We start from the raw sequence: 12719 nt of genomic DNA on the forward strand, positions 1-12719 counted from the left end.
CAATTTCTAATATAAGCATTCAGTAGCATGTCACAATATTGTGTTATGAAGATTTGGGTGTACTGTATCTTTAAGAGTTAAAAGCTAGCAAAAACTACCTGACAGCACCAAGTGTTCTGAAAAAATAATGTAACATTTATGGGGTAACACTGTGACTCAGTGGTTAGCACTGCTGCCTCACAGCACCCAGGAACTGGGGTCGATTCGAGCCTAGGCCAACTGTGTGGAGTTTGCACATTCTCTCCGTATCTACATGGGTTTCTTCCAGGTACTCCGGTTTCCTCACACAATCCAAAGATGTGCGGGTTAAGTGAATTGGCCATGTTAAATTGCCCATAGTGGAGGTTATTAGTCAGGAGTAACTATAGGGTAGGGAAATGGATCTGGGTGGGTTACTCTTCGGAGGGCCAGTGTGGACCTGTTGGGCCAAAGGGCCTATATCCACACTGTAGGGGTTCTGATTCTGATTTGGTTGAACAACTTGATTAGCTGGTTGCTTGGAGACAAAAAAAAATTCAAATTTGACCAGTAGGTTTAAATTATACCCCAAAATACCCACCTCCAATGAAGTTTGAATTGAGTATATTGACATAATATGATGCTTTGGAGATATAAGACTGGAGAAAGTTGAACAGTTGAGAGGAGAACTACTAAGCTACCAGCATGTAAAGACTGCCTAAAAAATAGCTCTCTTAAAGATACCTTTATTGATCAGTAACCTGTGAAGCAGAATCCTCAAGAAGAGGAAAAGAAGACAGGAATACAGAGGAGAACCAAGATGTGCCTAGTTTTGAGATAAGAAGTTTTGTTTTGTAAATCTTATCTGAGAGTTTTATCAGCCTATTTTGGGGAAGGAAAGGTGAAAGATAGGTTAGAGGAAGGAGTTGTTAGTTAATACTTTAAGAAATAAAGCTGTTACTTTTAACTTAACTAGTTCTTGGCCTATCGAATTTTCAGATTGCTGCATGGGATAAATCTTGTCTTTGTTGCAGGGTTAAAAAAAGCAGGAGGGTTTAGTCCATGTCATAACAATTGTGATATCTTCCAGATAATAAACACCATAAAAAATGTGATGTTAAATATTTTAAGAAATATTTTGAATGAGAGAAATACTCTGAATTAGCAATCTCTAACTGAAGCCATGCTTGATGAGAAGAAAGCTCGAAAATTAAATACAATGGCCAACATATTGATTTGTAACATCTTCCAGTTCCAGTTGTTAAAATTAATAATGAGTAAAGAAAACCAGAGCATAACCTAATCTTGTTACAATTATGCACCTCTTTCTTGAGGAACTAACAAACTGAAAAAGAGCTCTTTTTATTGAGACTTTCCAACTTACTAAGAATACTTCAGGCCAATCGACACAGAACACTCTTAGCGAGTTTTGAGAAGATTTGTAGCTCATGTTGAGGTTCTGGATGTGGGTTTGCTCGCTGAGCTGAAAACAAATCTTCCAGCTCAGAGAGCAAGCCTCCATCTAGAACAGAAAACGCTGCTCAGAATTTGACAGCTGTGTTAATCTCCACCACAGCAGCTTAGGCAATCCATAATATTTGAAATGAAAGAACCCACAACATTTCAAAATTGAGTCAATTCACCCTACCTGTGGATCCTTCAAAGATATTTCAGAACCACGTATGGCCCAAAGGGGCACAGCAAGCATTACTTAAATCCACTCATTAATTATTGAGATATATACGGACAAACAAAGAAAAAGGGCAGAAACATGCCCACTTTCAGTGGCATGTATAGTAGGCTGGAAAATACTGCACCATCAGCACAAGTTTTTATGTTTACATTTTAAAGGTCAACACATTTCAAGCTTTATGCAAAAGTGCATTTTCTGAATTATGTTCTGCATTAAGAGTTCACTCACTTTGGGTCTGCAGCAGTTCAAATAAAAACCCCCAGTTTGTTTATAGCAAGAGGAATCTTGTACTTAAGGAAAAAAAAACTGCTCATTGCTCCAGCAGTAGGGTGACTAGATTTAAAATGAGGGCACCAAAACAAAATTGCATCATGTGCACAATCAAAAAAGCTCTTTACTTCTGCACATTATTGTTAAGTGTATGGATGACGATGACGATGCACATTAATTTCAGCAATACAGCTCAATACTGCAGTGTCATAAGTGGTTAATCACACTCAAAGCTACACTCACTACCCACTCCAATTTGATCAGAAAGTAGGCCATCTCCTTGAACTATGGTAATAGTAGATGTAAGCACAATGCTGTCGGGTAGAGAATTACAAAACTTTGAATGATGATAGAACAGTAGGATGGTATGTGATTTCAAGGGGACTGTCAAGGTGATTGAGTATCAATGACATTCCTGCTCTGTTTCTTATTTGGGTTAAACATACAGGGAACAAAGGAACACAGGAGGTCATTTAGCCTCCCAAGCTTACACAGTTATTCAATATGGTAATGGCTCATCAACCACTTCAGTGACTTTTTCATACAATGTCATATCCAAGACTAATGTTCCAGGGACATAGGATCAAATCCCACCATGGTAGATGGCTAACTTTGAATGCAATAAAACTATGAAATCAAAATTAAGCCATTGAATGCCCTGGGCATTAATACAAAAGTTGAGGGAGATGTTTGACATTTTATGAATATACGAACACAGAACAAGAATGGACCACTCAGCATTTTAAGCCTGCTCTATTGTTCAGTAAGATCATGGCTGTTGGGTTTTAACCTCAACACTACATCCCAGCATGCCCCTGATAATCCTTCATCTTTTGGTAATCTTGAGGAAGAAATTAATCTCAACCCTCAGAAGAAAAAAATGTTTCCTTATCTGTTTTAAATACGTGAAAGTGAGGACTGCAGATGCTGGAGATTAGAGTCAAGATTAGAGTGGTGCTGGAAATGCACAGCAGGTCAGGTAGCATCCGAGGATCCTGATGAAGAGCTCCTGCCTGTAACATCGATTTTGCTGCTCCTCGGATGCTGCCTGACCTGCTGTGCATTTCCAGTACCACTCTAATCTTGACTGTTTTAAATAGGTGGCCACTTTAAAACTATGTCCCCTTGTTCTAGTTTTTCCCTCAAGAGGAAATATCCACCAAACAAATCCCTTCAGGATCTTATATGTTTCAATTAAAGCACTGCTGCTTCTAAATTCCAAAGGATACAGGCCTAGCCTGTCTTGCCTTTACTCATATGCTCATTCCAGGTATTAGCCTATTAAATCTCAAAACTAACACCAAAGCATTCCAGATGCAGTCTCACCAATGTCCTAAATAACTGAATCATAAGGTCCCTACTCTTGCATTTAATTCCATTTGTAATAAAATATACCTTTCCTGATTATTTGCTGTACCTGCATACTAACATTTTGGGATTCAGGTACTAGGACACCCACTTTTCTTGGAAATAACTTGCATCCTTCTCAATGAAGACAGATACAAAGTAATATTTTAACCTCATTGCTATTTATCTGTTCTACATCATAAATTCTTTTGACTTTGCCCATAATGGCCAACATTTGAATTTTTCAAACGTTTCCTTTTTATGTAGCTATAAGATGCCTTTCTTGGCCATTTTGATGATTTTTGCGAATTAACATTTATTCCATTCCCCCTTTCTTTAATCAGCTTCTTGGCCTCCTTTGAAATATTGTAAAATCCGCTCAATTATCAAGTTTATTATTCTTTCTGACAACTATGTAGGCCTTTTCATGAACCTTATTCAAACCTAACTTCTGTGTTAGCCATGTTTGAATGTCATGATGGTAGAAATTTGCTGGAATACATGTGTTTTATACAAAGCAAATAGAACAACAACAACATCCCAATGATTGAAAGGATGGATATCAAATCCAATGACAAAGGTGTGCAGATGCACACATTTTACATTGCATGATTTATTTGGAGTATTGTTACAGTTGTACTAATCTGTTATGGACTGAGTATGTGATCATATACCTGGTTGAGATTTGCACATGAACTTGGGACTTTGAACAGTCAGGTGAACCATTGGTCTCAGAGTATTTACCATTCTTCTCTCACAGTCATGGCGTTAAAATCACTGGTCTAATTAAAGTGCTGGTCAATAGTGAACCAATAAATACTGATGGTGGATTCACTGTAGAAAAATAAGCCACAACTCTGGCATTATGGAAGAAGGAAAGACATTGATATATAATTGAAAGACAGTCAGGCACAGGACACTGACCTGAAGAGCTCTTTAAGTGATAACTTGATGATATGATTGTTGGCTTAGAATAAGGATGATTTTTCAGGTGCGAGGTATAACTTGAGCTGTCATCCATATTCATGCCTGAGGAGAGTAATAGTGGGGGGCAGGTGATGTAACATATATCAGCTGTTAATAGATTTTTTAAAAATTCCCATCAAAACAAAGAAAAAAGGAGCAGGTATAGGCTATTTGGACTTTAAAGCTTACACTATCTTTGTATGCAATTGATCAGGTACTCTGATCCCACGTTTTCCCCTATACCCTTTGATTCCTTTAGCCTTAAGAAGTAGGACCCCTCAAGGACCAAAGTGGACATCTATGTGTAGAACCACAGGAGATGAACGAGGTCTTCAATGAATACTTCTCCTCTATGTTTACTGTGAAGAAAGACATGAAGACTTGGGATCTTGGGGAACTTAGTGGTCACATCTTGGGGGGACAGTTCAGATCACAGTAGGGGAGGTGTTGGATGTATTAGAATGTATGAAAGTGGATAAATTTGCAGGCCCTGACCAGATATATCCAAGAACTCTGCAAGAGGCTAGAGAATAAATTATGGAGGTCCTGCCTGATATTTTTGCATCATCGTTAGACAAGGGTGAAGTCCTGGAGAACTGGAGGTTAGCAAATGCTATGCCCTTATTCAAGAAGGGCTGCAAAGAAAAACCTGGGAACTATAGAACAGTAAGCCTAACATCTGTGGTAGTTAAGTTACTTGAGAAGATTCTGAGGGATAAAATATACATGCATTTGAAAAGATATGATTTGACTAGGAATCGTCAGCATGGCATTATGCGTGGAAGATCATGCCTCACAAAGAGTTCTTTGATGAAGTGACCAGTAAGGTTGACAAGAGCCGGGCGATAGACATAGTCTATATGAATTTCAGTAAGCCCTTTAATAAGGCTTCATATGGTAGGCTGCTCCAGAAGGTTAGATCACATGGAGTACAGGGGGAGCTGGAAAATTGGGTACACAACTGGCTTGATGGTAGGAAGTAGAAGGTAATAGTGGAAGGGACAAAGTGGGATCAGAGTACTGATCAATTGCACACATGGTAGTGCAAGCTTGAAGGTCCAAATGGCCTATACCTACTCCTTTTTTCTTTGTTTCAATGGAATTTTTTAAAAAATCTATTAACAGCTGATATATGTTACATCACCTGCCCCTCACAATGACTAGTGGTGTGACAGGGGTCAGTGCTGTGCCCGTTACTGTTTGTTATTTATATCAATGACTTGTATGAGAATGTACAAGACATGATTAGTAAGTTTGGTATAAAATAGACAGTATCGTGGACAGTGAGGAAGGTTATCAGAAATTGCAGCAGGATCTTGATCAGCTCGGGAAGCGGACCGAGAAATGGCAAATGGAGTTTAATGTAGATAAGTGTGAGGTTTTGCATTTTGGAAAGTCAAAACAAGGTAGGAGTTTCATGGTGAATGGTAGGGCCTTAAGGAGTGTAGTGAAACAGAGGGAACAGAGGTAAACAGTTCTCTGAAAGTCGAGTCACAGGTAGACAGGGCAGTGAAGAATGTTTTTGGCACAGTGGCCTTCATTAGTCAGTGTATTGAGTATAGATGCTAGGAAGTTATGTTGTAGTTGTAAAAGACATTGGTGAGGCTGCACCTGGAGTATTATGTTCAGTTTTGGTCACCTTGCTGTAGGAAAAATGTTATTAAACTGGAAAGAATGCAGAAGAAATTTACAATGATGTTGCCAGGACTCAACCGTCTGAGTTAAAGGGAGAGGTTGGACAAGCTTTTTCTTTAGCGCGTAGGAAACTGGGGAATTAGGGGATGGGGGTCATCTTATAGAAGTGTATAAGATCATGAGATGCATGGGTAGAGTGAATGCATTCAGTCTTTTTGCCAGGGTTGGAGAATCGAGGACTAGAGGGCATCAGCTTAACATTAGAGGGGAAAGAATAAAAGGGACGAAAGAATAAAAGAATAAAAAAGCAACGATTTTTATACAGAGGGTGATACACATATGGAGTGAGCTGCCAGCAGAAGTGGTTGAAGAGGGTACATTAACAATATCTAAAAGTCATTTGGACAAATACATGGATAGGAAAGTATTAGAAAGTAATGGGCCAAGTGCAGGGAAATGGGGTTAGTGTGGATGGACATTTTGGTCAGCATGAACCAGTTTGGGCAAAAGGTCCTGTCTCCGTCCTGTAGACTCTATGACTCTAATAATATTGCGAATTGGAACCAGGGCCAAGTGGATCTCATTAATTATGAGATCCTTGATTGGGGTTAAACTGGACTAATGAGGGAGTCCTGTGTGGTAGGTATAAATGGGAGATTGAAACAGACTCCTCAATCTGGAGACTGACTTAGACAAAAAATTTTTTTAAAAAACTGGAGATGCAGAAGATCCCCTGAATCTAGGAACTGATTTGAAGCTGGTTGGTCGGAGCCAGTGTACAGTGCACATTCAAATAAAGGGGGTCTTCATGATGGGATAACATCCTTTGTGCAATTATTTCAGGTAAACAATACAGAGGAGGCAAAAATAAAAAGTTTTGAGTAATCGATTGGAAATTCAGCTCAAATAGGGAAAGCCATTTTTAAAAACAGAACTATGTTGGAAAAATCACTAGTAGCTGGTCAATGAATAGTTTGAACACAAAAAAGAAAAGATGAACAGGAGATTCAGAAGGTCTCCCTAGTCTAGGGACTGGCTTTGAGCTGGCTGGTCAAGCAAATGTACTGTGCACACATAAATAAAGGGTGACTTGGTGACAGAATACCGACTCCTGTGCAATTAATTCAGTGGCAACGAGAGAAAGCAATATGTGCCTGAGGGGAATTCACTCACAACAGTTGTCTTTGAGTTGGGGTAAACATTTCTGACATCATGCCTTGTCTTTGGAAGCTTGACTCAATTCATTCTGCTGAACACTGGGCAGGTATATGATTTTTTTCCGAGCTAATGACATTGGGCAGATGAAAAGCAACAAGTAATCCTTTAGACTGCTTCTGGATTTGCAGCATTTTCGGTTAATAGGAGCTATACTTTCCCTGAGGCACCAGATATGAAAGCCTTTCAAGAGTTAACACATTTAATCAAGGAATATTATGAACCCAAAACTCCTCTAATTCTGGGACACTACTGGTTTTATTCAGCTGCTTGAGAACTAGAGGAATTCGCACCTCAATTTTTGATGATCTTAAGACGACTGGCAGAATCATGTGATTTGGGGTTAACCCTGAATGAGATTTTGAAAGACCATTTTGCATGTGGAATTAATGAGGTAATCATGAAAAACTGCCAATTAGATAAAGCCCAACTGGACTTCAAAAAGGTACTGCAACTGTCTTTGTCATCAGAAAATACAGCAAGAGGTGTGTTGCAGCTACAGGACATCCCAGAGGAAGTGGGCACCCTCACCTCTCTAATTGAGTTTGGGGGACACCACTTGAGTATAGGGAATTGCACAGCCTCACGCAGAGCATATCCTGAGCAGAGGGACCCTAAACCAGTCCACAGCAAAATCCCACAACAAAGCCTTGTCTCAGCCAAGTGGCTAAGAGGTTCTTCAGGATCTAGACTGGCAAGCCATTTTAGTTGCTGCTGGTTTGTGGACTTGACACAGCAAAGGACTCCTACAAGATCTGACTTGAGTAAGAAAATTCATAGGCCAGTGTCCAGGAGAATGCACATGCTGGAAAGCCCACTTTAATGTGAGTTGGAACAGTTGAATTGATTGGCAACATCCAAATCAGAACCAATTAAAATAAATGTCTGGTTGCTATGTCAGTTAAAGCAGTCATAGCCCATTGGAGGAATGCCCAACAGTGTTGAAAACAGGTCAATGATCTTCTCCACTTTTTCAACCTAAGTGACACCATATGCACACCCACTACCTCTGCTACTTTACTTACTTTTCACCAAGGCTCATTCTCTATCACTCTTAATATTGCCTACAACCTCTTCCCCAATGACTTTCACCCACTCCAACCTTCAACACCACTAATGCTGGATGTCCTCTATGCTGCCTACTCACATGCGGACACCTTTCCAGATGTACCAAAAATAACAGCTTTGCCACCCATTTTCATTTCCCACAATACAGGCCTCCCTCTTATTCTTGAAGAAAATCAGCTTGCAATAGGCAGAAAAATTCAAGATCGGTGGTGAAATGTCCCACATTCAGCTCCTCAACCCTCAAGGTGGGGGAGAGCCAGACTCTAACTGCTCTGAGCAAGTTCTCAGTGGTTATAAGAGGCTGTCCTTCACTAACGTGTCAGAATCCCGTGTGCAAAGAATATCCTCCTAGACTTGACTCAGGCCTGCTGATAGCTATGACAAGCTTCCTGGCTTCATATCTATGCGAAATGGTAAGCTTAGACAATAATACTATACACCTGATATCTCTGGCTGAGGGGCAAAGTGAAAGAATGCAAATCAAGGCAATGCTATGAGCATTGAGGTAGACTCAAAGTGAATGAACACTATGACAGCAAGCAAAGAACTTAGAAATACAGCCTGATTTAGACTGTGAACTAAGTGTGTGACCTTCAGTGCACAGTGTGCTTGCTGCAGCATTATAATGAGAATTATCACATGGCCTAACATGCAACATTAAAGTTCAGATGAATTGAAGATGTGCAATAAGAGTTTTTGGAGGTTGGCTCATTTCAGGTGCTTATGTCAATGTGGTGCGCTTATGACCAATGTTGAGGGAAAGTGCCTGAGACGTCGCTACATTGTTTTCAACATGGATGTTGTTAACAACAAGCAGTGAGGTAAATTCATCAGACAGCTGCTTTAATTTCTTCCCTGAGTTTCCCTACTAGAATGTTTTGCGAGTTTGGTAAAATGGGAGATTGATTATTAATAACATGTGTTGTGCCATTATTAAGGCACTAAATAAGCAATAATCCCCATTAACTGGCATCTCATCAGTGTCTAGTGAGGATCTTACCATGCCACCTGTGAGCAGCAAAGTGACTTAGTGGTTAGCACTGTTGCCTCACAGCGCCAAGGGCCCAGGTTCAATTCTACCACCTTGGGTGACTTTCTGTGTGGAATTTGCACATTCTCCCAGTGTCTATGTGGGTTTCCTACCACAGGCCAAAGATGTGCAGGATTGGCCATGGTAAATTGCCCATTGTGTCCAGGGATGTGTAGGCTAGGTGAGATAGCCACGGAAATGCAGGATGATAGGGTAGGGGGAGTTGGTTTAAGACCATAAGACATAGGAGTGGAAGTAAGGCCATTCGGCCCATCGAGACGACTCCGCCATTCAATCATGGCTAATGGGCATTTCAACTCCACTTACCAGCGTTCTCCTCGTAGCCCTTAGTTCCTCGAGACAACAAGAATCTATCAATCTCTGCCTTGAAGACATTTAGCGTCCCGGCCTCCACTGCACTCCGTGGCAATGAATTCTACAGGCCCACCACTCTCTGGCTGAAGAAATGTCTCCGCATTTCTGTTCTGAATTGACCCCCTCTAATTCTAAGGCTGTGTCCACGGGTCCTAGTCTCCTTGCCTAATGGAAACAATTTCCTAGCGTCCACCCTTTCCAAGCCATGTATTATCTTGTACGTCTCTATTAAGTCTCCCCTTAATCTTCTAAACTCCAATGAATACAATTCCAGGATCCTCAGCCGTTCCTCATATGTTAGACCTACCATTCCAGGGATCATCCGTGTGAATCTCCGCTGGACACGTTCCAGTGCCAGTATGTCCTTCCTGAGGTGTGGGGACCAAAACTGGACACAGTACTCCAAATGGGGCCTAACCAGAGCTTTATAAAGTCTCAGTAGCACATCTCTGCTTTTATATTCCAACCCTCTTGAGTTTGTGTGGAATGCTCTTCAGAGGGTTGATGTGGACTCAAGAGTTGAATGGCCTGCTTCCACATGAGAGGGATTCTATTCAATTCTAAAAGCATTAAAAGTGGAACGAGATAATCCCTTTGCGCTTGATGCATCCACACATCTCAATCTAATGCAGACACTGTAACATTTTGCTCATTGTAGTTGAATGTTTTTTTTTAGAAAAGACTATTAGACCTGGAAATGTTTTCTATTCCTGAAATCATATATTCTGAGCAGCTTTAAGGAAGGTAGAATGACCAGCATTTTGTCTATTCGTGTCCATCAGAATTCTCCTATCAATACATATAAATGAACCTCAAACTCTACTTTGGTGTAATTAAATAGGGCAAAGTGACAATGCTAAAAATCTCCATACTATTGCCCTAAATATAATTTCAAATAAATTCTACCAACATTGAGGTATGCCAGTGAGACAATTCAGTCTGTGCCATAAAGCAGAGAAGACCAAACATAATTAATGAGGCCATCTTTATGGAAAGATGAGAAACTTTGCTGAATGTCAATTTTGGTATATTGTGCTTTAGAATTTCTCTGAAGACATTTCATTTATAGAAAGGACCCGAGAAGTACTTGCATTCTGAGGGAACATCATGACATATGCCACTAAACAGAATACAGTCCCCTTATCTGTACTGTGGTCTCCAATATTTAAAAACATTTACCAACTTCATCTCCAACTTTTTGTGCTTTTATTTTAATATGTTATATATTTCAAAAAATAGAAACAGTTTATTTTATATTTTAAAGGTATCAAGGGGTATAGGAGGAAAGTAGAAATATGACATTGAGATAAAGGATCAGCCACGATCATATTGAATGGTGGAGCAAGCTCAAAAGGCTGAAAAACCTACTTCTGCTCCGACTTCCTATGTTTCTATGTTAACAATCTCTTGTGCAGAACCTTATCATCGACATTCCTTTCTCCATCAAGTTAATTATTTCCTCAAAAAATATTTTATCTATTGTAGAATTGTCTAAGTATACTACACTGTTTTCTCCCTTAGCATTTATTTTACTTCTTTTAAATAAAAACAGTTTTTCCATTGAAAGATTTTCAAATGTTCTTGTAGCAATGACATTTAGTCCTCATCCTATACAGTAGCAACAACGACACACAACTATACCAATTGCTTAAATAAATCCTGATTAGCCATATAAAGTTCAGAATATAAGTCAAATCTCATCCCTAAGTTCGAAATGAACATCGTGGTCACCCTCTGAGTCACCTGCTAATAGAGTAACTGAAGACATGTTGCTGATTTTCAAAACTGTATCCATCAGTCTCGAAGCTCCATGATCACTGTGTACTCCATACTTCTACTTTAGCCCCACTGTGAACCTTGTGCTCTGTTACAAAGTCGCTACATATATTTTTGCCTGGCTGGCACACCAGTGTCATAGAGTCATAGAGATGTACAGCATGGAAACAGACCCTTAGGTCCAACCTGTCCATGCCAACCAGATATCCCAACCCTATCTAGTCCCACCTGCCAGCACCCGGCCCATGTCCCTCCAAACCCTTCCTATTCATATACCCATCCAAATGCCTCTTAAATGTTGCAATTGTACCAGCCTCCACCACATCCTCTGGCAACTCATTCCATACATGTACCATCCTCTGCATGAAAAAGTTGCCCCTTGGGTCCCTTTTATACCTTTCCCTCTCACCCTAAACCTATGCCCTCTAGTTCTGGACTCCCCAACCCCAGGAAAAAGACTTTGTCTATTTATCCTATCTATGCCCCTCATAATTTTGTAAACCTCTATAAGGTCACCCCGCAGCCTCTGACGCTCCAGGGAAAACGGCCCCAGCCTGTTCAACCTCTCCCTATATCTCAAATCCTCCAACCTGGCAACATCCTTGTAAATCTTTTCTGAACCCTTTCAAGTTTCACAACATCTTTCCAATAGGAAGGAAACCAGAATTGCACACAATATTTCAATAGTGGCCTAACCAATGTCCTGTACAGCTGCAACATGACCTCCCAACTCCTGTACTCAATACTCTGACCAATAAAGGAAAGCATACCAAACACCTTCTTCACTATCCTATCTACCTGCGACTCCACTTTCAAGGAGCTGTGAACCTACATTCCAAGGTCTCTTTGTTCAGCAACACTCCCTAGGACCTTACCATTAAGTGTATAGGTCCTGCTAAGATTTGCTTTTCCAAAATGCAGCACCTCGCATTTTTCCGAATTAAACTCCATCTGCCACTTCTCAGACCATTGGCCCATCTGGTCCAGATCCTGTTGTAACCAGAGATAACCCTCTTCGCTGTCCACTACACCTCCAATTTTGGTGTCATCTGCAAACTTACTAACTGTACCTCTTATGTTCGCATATGTAAATGACAAAAGGTAGAGGACCCAGCACCGACCCTTGTGGCACTCCACTGGTCACAGGCCTCCAGTCTGAAAAACAACCCTCCAACACCACACTCTGTCTTCTACCTTTGAGCCAGTTCTGTATCCAAATGGCTAGTTCTCCCCGTATTCCATGAAATCTAACCTTGCTAATCAGTCTCCCATAGGGAACCGTGTCGAACGCCTTACTGAAGTCCATATAAATCACATTTACTGCTCTGCCCTCATCAATCTTCTTTGTTACTTCTTCAAAAAACTCAATCAAGTTTGTGAAACATG

This window comes from Hemiscyllium ocellatum, chromosome 4, assembly GCF_020745735.1.
Source record: "Hemiscyllium ocellatum isolate sHemOce1 chromosome 4, sHemOce1.pat.X.cur, whole genome shotgun sequence".
NCBI classification, from domain to species: domain Eukaryota; kingdom Metazoa; phylum Chordata; class Chondrichthyes; order Orectolobiformes; family Hemiscylliidae; genus Hemiscyllium; species Hemiscyllium ocellatum.